The sequence below is a fragment of the Urocitellus parryii genome, chromosome 5, assembly GCF_045843805.1.
Source record: "Urocitellus parryii isolate mUroPar1 chromosome 5, mUroPar1.hap1, whole genome shotgun sequence".
NCBI classification, from domain to species: Eukaryota; Metazoa; Chordata; class Mammalia; order Rodentia; family Sciuridae; genus Urocitellus; species Urocitellus parryii.
The window spans coordinates 179,058,354-179,072,828 of NC_135535.1; the positions used below are offsets into that span (position 1 = coordinate 179,058,354).

Sequence of the window (14,475 nt, forward strand, 5' to 3'; positions counted from 1 at the left end):
AATATATACGCGAAGCAGTAGAGAGAAGTATGGGAGGGATAGGTGTGTGTATCTATTTGTGATATGTGCTTTGCATAGAGTGGAGATTGATCCTGACCAGGAAGTCATTAGAAATTTTCTAGAATTGGGTAAACCAAAAAACAGAAATAGAACATTAGGTGGAAATATGAATATTTTAGAAGAAATATTTAGAATGATCCTTACTCTAAGGAGTGAGAGGTTGAAAACTGTCCCACTGAAAACTGTACACACACGTGCACACTCAAAGATATGCAAACATGATTCACTAGTAGAATTTAATTTCAAAATGTCATATATAATTTCAGTATAAAATTAAAATTCATTCCCGTTTTTCTTTTTGCAATGACAGTATTTTTTAAATTATGTGATAAGATCATATTTGAAACATTTAGTAATTTCTATTTGCCTTTTATATCATATATGCTAGTATATGAGGCTTGTATAGGTTTGTATGGATATATCTTAATTAGTACCCCATAGGAGAGTAATAAATATGCATGATTGATAGAGTGCCAGGGATCGCAACAGCCTGCAGCAAGACCCGGGAGATCCAGGCCAACTGATTTGCGCGGCCTGCCCTGTGGCTACAGAAGGTGTGGCGCCTCAGTGAAGCCATTAATTAGCAAGCAGGGAGGTTAGGGACTGCCATTAGGTGGAATCCCGCCAGCCAAGCCCACACGGACCCTTGGGCCGAGCACGGGATCTCAGAAGGGGAAGGAAGCGGTACAGTCCCATCCCCCACAGCGGACACTCCACCGAGGCAGTCAGCGGCCACCATCCGGTAAAGCTGAAGGATACACCGCCACTCTCCTTCAGAGTGCAACATCCAAACAGGTTGGTGTCATTCAGCTCACCCCCCAGACAGCGGGAATTCGCATAAAATCTCTCCTAGGCTTGCCGGGAGAGGGAGTATCAAGCTGAGCTTCCATAAAGACTAGTGGGAAACTAGAGACACCTGACCTCCAACCCCTCCTCCCAGTAGCAGCCAAAACGAAACCTGGCTAGCCAGCGCTGGGGGAGGGGCAAGCAGAAAAAATCAAAGTGATAGAGTGCCAGGGATCCCAACAGCCAGCAGCAGGACCCCGGAGATCCAGGCCAACTGATTCGCGCGGCCTGCCCCGCAGCTACAGAAGGCGTGGCGCCTCAGAGAAGCCATTAATTAGCAAGCAGGGAGGTTAGGGACTGCCATAGGTGGAATCCCGCCAGCCAAGCCCACCACCCACGCCCAGAACAGGCCCAGCGACCTGCCAGCATGGTAGTCACGACACCCCAATTGGAATAGGGACAGAGCAGAGCCGCCTTCCACTCCCGGAACAGGCCCAGAGAGACGCCAGCGTGGTAGACACGTCACCCCAATTGGAGTAGGGGCACAGCCGCCGCCCGCACCTGCAAGGGAGACTTTTCAACTATACAAGAGCAACATAAATAAATAGAGGGTAAATTTCAAAAACACAACAGTTGCACCAAGCAGAAAGAAACGCGAGCAGTATGAAAAGACAAGGAAAGAAAGGACCACAAGCAATGCAGGTCAACTCAACTTTAGAAGAGGTAAAAGCTGCAACAGATGGAATATCAGATAAAGAGTTCAGAATATATATGCTTCAGATGATCTGGAGTCTCAAGGAAGACATGAGACAGCAAAATCAGACAATGAAAGATCACATTGACAAACAAATCCAGGAAGTAAAAGATCAATTTCACAGGGAGATAGAGGTAATAAAAAACAAACAATTAGAAATTCTAGAAATGCAGGAAACAATAAACCAACTTAAAAACTCAATTGAGAATACTACCAGCAGAGTAGATCACTTAGAAGAGAGAACATCAGACAATGAAGACAAAGGATTTCAACTGGAAAAGAACATAGACAGCTCAGCAAGTCTGCTAAGAAACCATGAGCAGAACATCCAAGAATTATGGGACAATATCAAAAGACCAAATTTAAGAGTCATTGGGATACAGGAAGGCACAGAGCTCCATTCCAAAGGAATAAACAGTCTATTCAGTGAAATAATACGAGAAAACTTCCCAGAATTGAAGAATGAGACAGAATCCCAAATCCTAGAAGCCTACAGGACGCCAAATGTGCAAAATCATAAGAGATCCACACCTAGACACATTATAATGAAGATGTCCAACATACAGAATAAGGAGAGAATTTTAAAAGCTGCAAGAGAAAGAAAGCAGATTACATTTAGGGGTAAACCAATCAGGATAACAGCTGATCTCTCAACACAGACTCTGAAAGCTAGAAGATCCTGGAATAACATATTTCAAACACTGAAAGACTATGGTCTCCAACCAAGAATCGTGTATCCGGCGAAATTAAGCTTCAGGTTAGAAGATGAAATTAAAACCTTCCACGATAAACAAAAGTTAAAAGAATTCGCAGCTAGAAAACCATCTCTTCAGAAAATCCTTGGCAAAACATTACAGGAAGAGGAAATGGAAAATAACATTGAAAACCAACAATGGGAGGTAGGACAGTAAAGGGGGGAAAGTAGTCAAAGAGGATAACAAATCAGGTTTAGTAACATCAATAAACAAATATGGATAGAAGAACAAACCATATCTCAATAATAACCCTAAATGTTAATGGCTTAAACTCACCAATTAAGAGACACAGGCTAGTAGAATGGATCAAAAAACAAGACCCAACAATATGCTGTCTACAGCAGACGCATTTGATAGGAAAAGATATACATAGACTGAAGGTGAAAGGTTGGGATAAATCATATCACTCATATGGACCGCGGAAACAAGCAGGATTGTCCATACTCATATCTAATAAAATAGATTTCAAGCCAAAGCTAATCAAAAGGGATATAGAAGGACACTTTATACTGCTCAAGGGAACCATACACCAACAAGACATAACAATCATAAATATATATGTCCCAAATAATGGTGCAGCTGTGTTCATCAAGCAAACTCTTCTCAACTTCAAGAGTCTAATAGACCACCATACAATAATCATGGGAGACTTCAACACACCTCTCTCACCACTGGACAGATCTTCCAAACAAAAGTTAAATAAGGAAACTATAGAACTCAATAACACAATTAACAACCTAGACTTAATTGACATATATAGACTATACCACCCAACATCAAGTAGCTACACTTTTTTCTCAGCAACACATGGAACCTTCTCAAAAATAGACCATATACTATGTCACAGGGCAACTCTTAGACAATACAAAGGGGTAGAGATAATACCATGCATCTTATCTGATCATAATGGAATGAAACTGAAAATCAATGATAAAAGAAGAAAGGAAAAATCAAGCATCACCTGGAGAATGAACAATAGGTTGCTGAGTGATCAATGGGTTTTAGAAGACATCAAGGAGGAAATTAAAAAATTCCTAGAGTTAAATGAAAACACAGACACAACATATCGGAATCTATGGGACACATTGAAAGCAGTTCTTGTGAACGTCTAGTGCGTTCGGGTCCCTGGGTAAGGGTCGCGAAATCACCGGGACACAGGGGATGCAGAGCCAAGGCAGCAATTGCAACTGCATGCTGAGGTTTATTTGTAAGTTTCTTTTATATTCTTCTTCTAACAAAGCAAGCAATTCTTCAGTAACACTTCATCTACATTGCCCAAATATCATGCCTCAGTGGGTACACAGAGCTAAATCCAAATTGTTCCTGTTCATTTGATAAGTACCCTCCCAAAGTTCTTTGTAGACATTATCTAATCCCCGAATGTACTGTTCCCAGGTCCAGTATGCAGGAAGCTTCTTCCTCTAGGCCAAACCATGCAGAAGCTTGTGTCTTGTGATAAGGGGAAAAGGACCTTTCCTTCTCCTAGTGAGGCATGCCTTCAGCTGACCTAAATCACAGCCACAGCTTCTTGCAAAGTGTCAGGCTGAGGGAGCTAAACTCTGCACACTTAAACCCCAACAAGTTCTAAGAGGAAAATTCATTGCTTGGAGTTCATTCCTCAAAAAAAGAAAAAACCAACAAATAAATGATCTCATACTTCATCTCAAAATCCTAGAAAAAGAAGAGCAAAACAACAGCAAAAGAAGTAGAAGGCAAGAAATAATTAAAATCAGAGCTGAAATTAATGAAATTGAAACAAAAGAAACAATTGAAAAAATTGACAAAACTAAAAGCTGGTTCTTTGAAAAAATAAATAAAATTGACAGACCCTTAGCCATGCTAACGAAGAGAAGAAGAGAGAGAACCCAAATTACTAGCATACGGGATGAAAAAGGCAATATCACAACAGACACTTCAGAAATACAGAAGATAATCAGAAATTACTTTGAATCCTTATACTCCAATAAAATAGAAGATAGTGAAGGCATAGATAAATTCCTTGAGTCCTATGATCTGCCCAGATTGAGTCAGGAGGATATAGACAACCTAAACAGACCAATAACAATAGAGGAAATAGAAGAAACCATCAAAAGACTACCAACTAAGAAAAGCCCAGGACCGGATGGGTATACAGCAGAGTTTTACAAAACCTTTAAAAAGGAACTAACACCAATACTTTTCAAGCTATTTCAGGAAATAGAAAAAGAGGGAGAACTTCCAAATTCATTCTACGAGGCCAACATCACCCTGATTCCGAAACCAGACAAAGACACTTCAAAGAAGGAAAACTACAGACCAATATCTCTAATGAACCTTGACGCAAAAATCCTCAATAAAATTCTGGTGAATCGGATTCAAATACATATCAAAAAAATTATACATCATGATCAAGTAGGATTCATCCCTGGGATGCAAGGCTGGTTTAATATACGGAAATCAATAAATGTTATTCACCACATCAATAGACTTAAAAATAAGAACCATATGATCATCTCAATAGATGCAGAAAAAGCATTGGACAAAGTACAGCATCCCTTTATGTTCAAAATGCTAGAAAAATTAGGGATAACAGGATCATACCGCAACATTGTAAAAGCAATCTATGATAAGCCACAGGCCAGCATCATTCTGAATGGAGAAAAATTGAAGGCATTCCCTCTAAGATCTGGTACAAGACAGGGATGCCCTCTCTCACCACTTCTGTTCAACATAGTCCTCGAAACACTGGCCAGAGCAATTAGACAGACAAAAGAAATTAAAGGCATAAAAATAGGAAAGGAAGAACTTAAATTTTCACTATTTGCAGATGATATGATTCTATACCTAGCAGACCCAAAAGGGTCTACAAAGAAGCTATTAGAACTAATAAATGAATTCAGCAAAGTGGCAGGATATAAGATCAACACGCATAAATCAAAGGCATTCCTGTATATCAGTGAAAAATCCTCTGAAACGGAAATGAGGACAACTACTCCATTCATAATATCCCCCCCAAAAAATAAAATACTTGGGAATCAACCTAACAAAAGAGGTGAAAGATTTATACAATGAAAATTTCAGAACCCTAAAGAAAGATATAGAAGAAGACCTTAGAAGATGGAAAAATATACCCTGCTCATGGATAGGCAGAACCAACATCATCAAGATGGCGATATTACCAAAAGTTCTCTATAAGTTTAATGCAATGCCAATCAAAATCCCAGCAGCATTTCTTGTAGAAATAGATAAAAGAATCATGAAATTCATATGGAATAATAAAAGACCCAGAATAGCAAAATCAATGCTAAGCAGGAAGTGTGAATCAGGCGGTATAGCGATACCAGACTTCAAACTATACTACAGAGCAATAGTAACTAAAACAGCATGGTACTGGTACCAAAACAGGCGGGTGGACCAATGGTACAGAATAGAGGACACAGTAACCAACCCACAAAACTACAACTATCTTATATTTGATAAAGGTTATGATCTACATATTGTGGGATCGGGCTCCAAATTCCTCAATAGGACACCCATAGCGCAAAAGTTAACAACTAGAATCAACAAATGGGACTTACTCAAACTAAAAAGTTTTTTCTCAGCAAAAGAAACAATAAGAGAGATAAACAGGGAGCCTACATCCTAGGAACAAATCTTTACTCCACACACTTCAGATAGAGCCCTAATAACCAGAATATACAAAGAACTCAAAAAATTAGACAATAAGATAACAAATAACCCAATTAATAAATGGGCCAAGGACCTGAACAGACACTTCTCAGAGGAGGACATACAATCAATCAATAAGTACATGAAAAAATGCTCACCATCGCTAGCAGTCAGAGAAATGCAAATCAAAACTACCCTAAGATACCATCTCACCCCAGTAAGATTGGCAGCCATTAGAAAGTCAAACAACCATAAGTGCTGGAGAGGATGCGGGGAAAAGGGCACTCTTGTTCATTGCTGGTGGGACTGTAAACTGGTGCAGCCAATTTGGAAAGCAGTATGGAGATTTCTTGGAAAGCTGGGAATGGAACCACCATTTGACCCAGCTATCCCCTTCTCGGTCTATTCCCCAAAGACCTAATAAGAGCATGCTACAGGGACACTGCTACATCGATGTTCATAGCAGCACAATTCACAATAGCAAGATTGTGGAATCAGCCTAGATGCCCTTCAATAGATGAATGGATAAAAAAAATGTGGCATTTATACACAATTGAGTATTACTCTGCATTAAGAAATGACAAAATCATAGAATTTGGAGGGAAATGGATGGCATTAGAGCAGATTATGCTAAGTGAAGCTAGTCAATCTTTAAAAAATAAATACCAAATGACCCCTTTGATATAAGGGGAGTAAACAAGGACAGAGTAGGGACGAAAGTTTGAGAAGAAGATTTACATTAAACAGGGATGAGAGGTGGGAGGGAAAGGGAGGGAGAACGGAAACCGCATGGAAATGGAAGGCGATCCTCAGGGTTATACAAAATGATATATAAGATGAAAGGAGGGGTAAGACAAGATAATACAAATGGAAGAAATGATTTACAGTAGAAGGGGTAGAGAGAGAAAAGGGGAGGGGAGGGGAGGGGAGGGGGGATAGTAGAGAATAGGACAGACAGCAAAATACATCAGACACTAGAAAGGCAATTTGTCAATCAATGGAAGGGTAACTGATGTGATACAGCAATCTGTATACGGGGTAAAATTGGGAGTTCATAACCCACTTGAATCAAACTGTGAAATATGATGTATTAAGAACTATGTAATGTTTTGAACGACCAACAATAAAAAAAAATATGCATGATTTATAGTGTCTATGTATTTACATATATATCACAGATATAGACATAGATATACATGCACACATATATACATATGTGTAAGCACATAACACACATAGGTGTACATGTATATACACATATATGCACAGACATACATATATGCATATGTGCACACATGTACACGTATATATAGATATATGAATATGTATTTACATATACACATATGTATATAAAGACATGATATATATGTCTACATATGAAGACACATATCCTCACACATATATATACTTTCCATCAGTTCTTATGTGTATCTTTTCAGCTAAAGTCCAGAAGGAGATTGAAAATGTGATTGGCAGACATCGCAGCCCCTGCATGCAGGACAAGAGCCATATGCCCTACATAGAGGCTGTTGTGCACGAGATCCAGAGATACATTGACCTCCTGCCAACCAATTTGCCATGTGCAACCACTTGTGACATTAAATTCAGAAACTACTTCATCCCCAAGGTAAGACTGTTTCTCTCACATTTTACTTCAGTTCTCTTGAAAATTCCCGTATTCTCAGTATGGTCCCAATACTCTGTCAACACAAGATGAGAGAAATACAAAACTCATCCATGCAGCACCTTGATGGACTCAGTGCTGGGCCAGACTAAGCCATGAGGATCCCTAACTGTTCCTGACATCCAGCAGGGTGTCATTTCTTCTGCTCCTTCAAGGTTTTTTTTTTTTTTGTCTACTCTAAGCAGTTTACATTTTCTGACAAAATTTAGAATCAGGTTGTTAATTTCCTAAAACTCTCTTGGGATATTTTTCAGAATGTCATTAAGTCGACAGACCAATTTGCAAAGAATTGACATCTTGACATGTTCAATATTTTATCTAATGAATATTGTAGATTTCCTACTTTATTTGGGCTTTATATTTTTCCAATAATATTTTGTTTTTAATTAAGTAGCTCACACATTTTTGAAAGCTTTTTTAGTAGGTAATTAATATTTTGAAAACTTATATACATTGCACACTTAAATAATGCCTTTTCCATTCTGTTGTTTTTGGCCGGTGGGCATGTAGTTACAATTTTTATTTTAATGATATTATGTTTAGAATTCTTGTTAAATTTATTCACCATGGCCAATAATTTGTGTTTAGATTCATTTGGAATTTTTTAGTACATTAAATTGCTACTGGGTTAGTACTTGTTTTTTTTTTCTTTTTATGACTTTCCAATTCTAGTGACCTTATTTTATCTTTATTACATTATTGCCCCAGGTGGAATTTCCAGCACAGTATTGAACAGAAGTTGTGTGTTGAGCAAGCTTTAAAACTATATTTTGTCTCTAGCAAGGGGTGAAAGTTTAACACTACACTATTTCATGTGATGTTTTATGTACATTTTTGGCAGATATTCTTGAACAGATAGGCAAAGTGTTTTTTATTTGTGTTTGATTTTTTATAATGTATCATTTTGTTTGTCAACAATGTACCATTATACCAAATTAATTCTCTCCCTCTCTTGATCTTATATTTTGTCATGTATTTTGGTCTCCCTTTTTCCACTAAGTATGAACATCATTAGTACACTCACAGCAGGATTTGATCATCCACAGTTTGTTATAGACATTTGAATTTATTTTTGTGACAGATTGTTCTCCAGTTTTCCTGCTTAAAATTTCTTTTCTTTTTTTAGAGAGAAAAAAGAGAGAGAGAAAGAGAATTTTTTAATATTAATTTTTCAATTTTTCAGTGGACACAACATCTTTATTTTATTTTTATGTGGTGCTGAGGATAGAACCCAGCGCTCTGCACATGCCAGGTAAGAGCGTTACCGCTTGAGCCACATCCCCTTGAAATTTCCTTGTCAGATTTCTGATACTAAAGTAACTGCCCTCACAAAATGAGGAAGATCTTATAACCTACTTTAGGACTACTTTTATTGCCTTTGTATCCTCTTTTTCTTCTCTATAGCTTCTTAGTTGTGTTTTTGGAATTCCCAATAATATTTGTCTAAATACAGTTATATAAGAAAAACTGCAGTTTCACGTGTTGTTCATCTTCTTCCAGAAAGGTCATCAAAGTGCTGTAACATGTCTTTCCCTGACTCAGAGTTGTTGACGAACACAGCTAAAATTGATTGCAGCCATTAGTTAAACTCTGAGGTTCCCTCATCCCAGCAGCTTTCCAGTGACTCTTACATAAGGCTTCTATATTTATTTAGACTCTATAATTATGTTCTAACTTATTTAGACTCTATTGTTATACTCTAAGTTACTCCATTTTATTTGAGGCTAACACATATTGCTAATGAAGTTTACAAATGATATAACTAAAAATTTTATTTTCTTGGTAGGGAAAATTATGAATTTAGTAAGATTAGAAATGCTATTTTCAACTTGTGGAGAAAAGGGAATAGAGGAGTTTCCCTAGAGGTGATGGATGGACCTTGCCCTGATGATGACAGATTTCAAACTGGGATTATATTTTCAATTCACTGTTTTCAGCAAACATACAAGCAAGAGATTATGTTATGCCAGGTTTCTTTTGAGTGAAGAGATTCCAGAACCCAAGATAATGAGCTTTTCCTTTCTGCATGGGACCATCCAATAAAAGAGCTTACAATATTTCATAGCTGATTTTAATGATCCCCGTATGAGTTTAAACATGTTTTCTGCTATGATAGGATTGAGCAACTCAGCTAAGTGGACGTAATGGTTTAAGACAAGTTGGCAAACTTCTTATATAATGGGCTAGTTAGTAAGTAGTTTAGAATTTTAGGCAATAGAGTCTTCCTTGCCGCTCCTGAACTCTACCATTATAATACAGAAGCAGTCATAGATTGTATGTAAGTGAGTAAAAGTGTGTTCCAGTATTTACGAACATTGATTTTTATAATCTTTGCATGTCACAACAGATATTCTTTTTTTCCAATTTAAAAATTACTAGTAGAAAGGGTGTACAAGAACAGATGGCAGTGGTTGATGATGAGTGGTCTGAGACAGCACTGTCCATAGAACTTTGGACTTTGAATGATGGAAATGCAGTGTATCTGTGCTGGGCAACCCAGTAGCTATTAGACATATGTGCCTGCTGAGTTCCTGTATTATGATTAGTGCAAGTAAGGAAGAGAATTTCAATTTGATTATTTTAAATCATATCAATTTATTTGAAAGGTAATTACATAAATTTAATTTAGATTTAAATAATTTAAATTTAAATATGTGGCAAGAGTTTATTGTGTTGGGAAGCATAGATCTTACACTTTTTTTCCAAACAGAATTAGAAGTCACCTATCATGGTTGGGTAAGGCATAGGAAATATAGTTAGAGAATAGTAATATATCCTGGTGTTAAAAGAACACTAGGATAACTGCAGTTTACAAAAATTTTTTATAAATCTTATAAAGAATCAGAAAACAGGAGTTTAAATATCTGATTCTGCAACATGTACACTCAGAAAAATGAGAAATTATATCCCATCTATATGATATATCAAAGTGCATAAATGTACTCTGTTATCATATATAACTAATTTAAACAAATAAAAATATAAAAAAGGTAAAAAAATGAAATGACAAAGAGATGAAAATGCTAGTTACCCTGATTTGATCATTACACATTGAACATATCTCTTCTAGTATCATACCTTTATGATGTTTAAAAAAAGAAATCCTCCCCCACTAAGAACCTTGAAAATAAAAATAAAATGTATGTTTGGTGCTGAATCATTGAGTGGACAAATTGAATTGAATTGAGTGAACCATTTATATTTTTATTTACTTCACTTTTGTGAAATCTTCATATATTTTGCTAAAAATGCATTCGATTCTATGAAATTACTTTATATTAACCCTTTAAATAATAAAAAATTATTATTACCCTTTGTAATAAAATCTACAGGGCATACATGATAATGCCTTTCTAAAATGTTAGACAACATGAAAATGGAAATACTCTGAGCTCCTGAGAGTTCCCTCAGAGACTGAACAATTGCATCTCCATGGCAGATATTCATATTTAAGGACTGAGTCAGAAAGGTATGACACAATAAAACTGCCCATCCAACATATACAGTCACATAATGTTGAAATGGTTGATGAAACAATTGTGAGACTTACTCTGAGATGTAGAAAGGTCAATGGTAATTACTGCATTAAGGCTATGCCTCTTTTGTTTTTGGGAGTCCTTATTTCTCAGCCAGGAAAATGCAGGATCAGAATCACAGTTGCATATGTGGAAGAGGGTGAAAGACGTGTTACTTGGGTGAAAAAGTATTTCACCCAAAAGAGTCAACAGAGATCACCTTTAAACTAGAATCCCATAGAAGGTATGTAAAAACTGAAGTGATAAAATAGAGTATCAAGTACAGGGCAGACACAGCATCCAAGCTTGGTGATAAGGAGAACAGAAGGTTTGGTGTTTAAATACTCATTTGCTATTTCAAATGCTATTTCAAATTGGGAGGCATGTTAGTAAGTTCGTAGGCACTGGCCTTAAACTCATGCCTTCTATTACTTGGTTGCCTGACTGGAAATATCACTTCTCTTCCTTGCACAAGTGTTCCTTATCTATAGATCATAACAATTGGACTAAGTAAATTCCAACATTTCCTCTAGCTTCATGTCTTCTTTATAATTTTATTTATCTCTATCTACTAAGGGCAGGGCACAACAATAATAACATCACTGATATCTGTGCTACACGATAACAGAGAATTCCCCAACCCAGAGATGTTTGACCCTGGCCATTTCCTGGATAAGAGTGGCAAGTTTAAGAAGAGTGACCATTTCATGCCTTTCTCAGCAGGTAATAGAAATTTATTTTCATTAGAACTTCGGGGAACAACACATCTCCATGGGATCAGTTAAACTTGCATGATACCTATTTTGGGGTCAGGAGAAATGTTTTACATGAGATTAGGAGCAACACTCCCAGTGCCCATGCACTGTCCCTGATCAGGCTATAGCAACATTACTGGACTATATTAATTGGACTTTGGGGGAATTGACCAAATTCTTCCAAAGTAAGAATGCTACTGAGAAGATGGATTTAATTACATTTTAAGATACATCATTGCCCTCCCGAACTCTTCCTAGATTAAATTCATCTCCATTGTCCTCATCTGCTCTAAAGGTACCGGACTACAGAATGTTGTTGACTATCTTCCATGGTGACTCTCATTTTTTGGCTGAGCCCTGGGGATGCAAATATCCACAAGCATAGAATGGATAACAAGAGGCCCAACCAGTTAACCAAGGAGATGAATATAGAGATTATTATAATCCAATATGACTGGTCCTTTGAGAAAGAGAGAGAAGAAAGGATTGGCTGTTCCTAATGGCAGAAGAAGAAAATACCTCCTTCCTTTTCCCTGGTACAACACAAGGAGGCATAAAATGGATTGAGTTGCATTAAAATAGGAGAAAACAGAGCTGCCTCACAGCAGGCATAGAAACAGGAAAGAAGAGAAGCAGGACATCTTTTACAGAGGCAATGAGCCATAGGAGTAGGATACAGGATATTTTCTCTAGATCAAGGATGCCGGGATCTTCTGCCTGTTAAGTGAGGGTCAGAAAATCTTGGGTGTGAGGCAGATTAGCATTTAATGATTCCAGAGCACCTTGATCTCCCTATATCTAGTTTCTCTTTGGGTTACAGAGCCCTTCACACCTGAAGTGTGTGTTGAGTCCCTGGCATATGATTGCCTAAATTTATTCTTTGGCTCTGGATGCCTCCTTTTGGGTCTGTCAATGTGTAGATACTGAGATGACAAGGAATGACCCTGCCTTAAGAGAACTTGCATTTAGTAGACTAGAAAAATTAAGAAAATAATCATTTGAATAATCTGTGATTCATTGCTGATTAAAGCCAAAGAGGATGAAAATTTATTGTCTGGAGAAATCACAAAGAGCCTAATGGAAAAAAATGACATTTGATATATAATCTGAGGGGCATATGAGAAGTGCATCCTAGTCAAAAGGCACAGAATGGGATAAAGCTTGCAAGTGCATTGTATAAGACTGATGAGTCTAAAAGGATCAGATGTGTGGGAGGAAAGATCATGAAACATCAAACTGGGAACAGGGAACACAAATAATGAGTGTGTTTTTCTGGATAAAGATTGAAAGAAACTTGAAATGTCAAAAAAGAAAAACAGTTATAATGTGGGAATGGTTAATGAAGTTCTTTGAGTACAGCTGATAAGCATAAACCAACAAATATTGTTTGAATGAAGTGTGCTGATAAAATATTAGGAGGATAGCAAGTGTGTCCATCCTTGAGGCTAATCAACCAGCCTTAATATTTGTTCTCTATCCATCCATCCATCCATCCTGTCATCCATCTGTCCATCCAATCATTCATCTAATAGTGACTGTATTCTTCTGGTGCTAGTCAGAAATTTACTGTTGAAGGAGTATTTACTCTTAGTTATTTTCAGGAAAACGGATGTGTGTAGGAGAAGGTCTGGCCCGCATGGAAGTGATTTTATTCCTGACCACCATTTTACAGAACTTTCACCTGAGATCTGTGGTTGACCCAAAGGATCTTGATACCATCCCAGTTGTCAGTGGATTTGCCTCTGTGCCACCCACATACCTGCTCTGCTTCATTCCTGTCTGAAGAAGAGCAGTCTGTACTGCTGTTGCTGCTGTGCTGTCACTTGAGATCTCCTTCTTGGGGCATGCTCCACCATATTCCCTAGCAGACATGCCTTCTCTGACCTTGCCTCTTCTCATCACACTTTCCTTTGAAGTCCAGGGAACATTCCACCCCCATGAAAGAGAGTTTCCTTGGTTCTCACAAATGCATGTTTCCTATTCCTATTTGCATTAGCCACTCTGTTTTAACACTCTTGGGAGTTATTTTTTAATGTTTATTTTTTAGTTGTATTTGGACACAATACCTTTATTTTACTTATTCATTTTTATGTGGTGGTGAAGATCAAACCCAGGGCCTCACACATGCTAGGCGAGCACTCTATTGCTGAGCCACAACCCCAACCCTTGTGAATTATTACTATGACATCACTGTTAAGCCAAGGAAAACTTGGGGAAAATTATGTGATATGAAATAGACCACATACAGCAAGATAAACACCATATGATATCACTTTTAGATGCAAAATAAAAAAGTCAAAGTCTTAGAACAGAGATAAGTAATGGTTACCAGAACTTGAAAAGGGATGATAATGTGAGTGGTTGGGGAAAGAAGAGAAATTAGTTAAAGGTAGACAGGAGGAATCAGTTCTAATGATCTAGTGCAGAATTTGGCGACTATTGTTAACAATAATGCCTTTCATACTTCAAAATTGAAAGGACAGATATTAAATATCCTGCCTATATGTAAAGGACAAGA

The 14,475-nt window shown here is 37.5% G+C and overlaps 1 pseudogene; it reads left to right on the plus strand.

Moving 5' to 3' along the window:
• LOC113176870 (cytochrome P450 2C19-like) overlaps positions 1–13,740 on the plus strand; it is a 34,659-nt pseudogene extending 20,919 nt beyond the window's left edge.
• Positions 13,741–14,475: the final 735 nt, after the last annotated feature.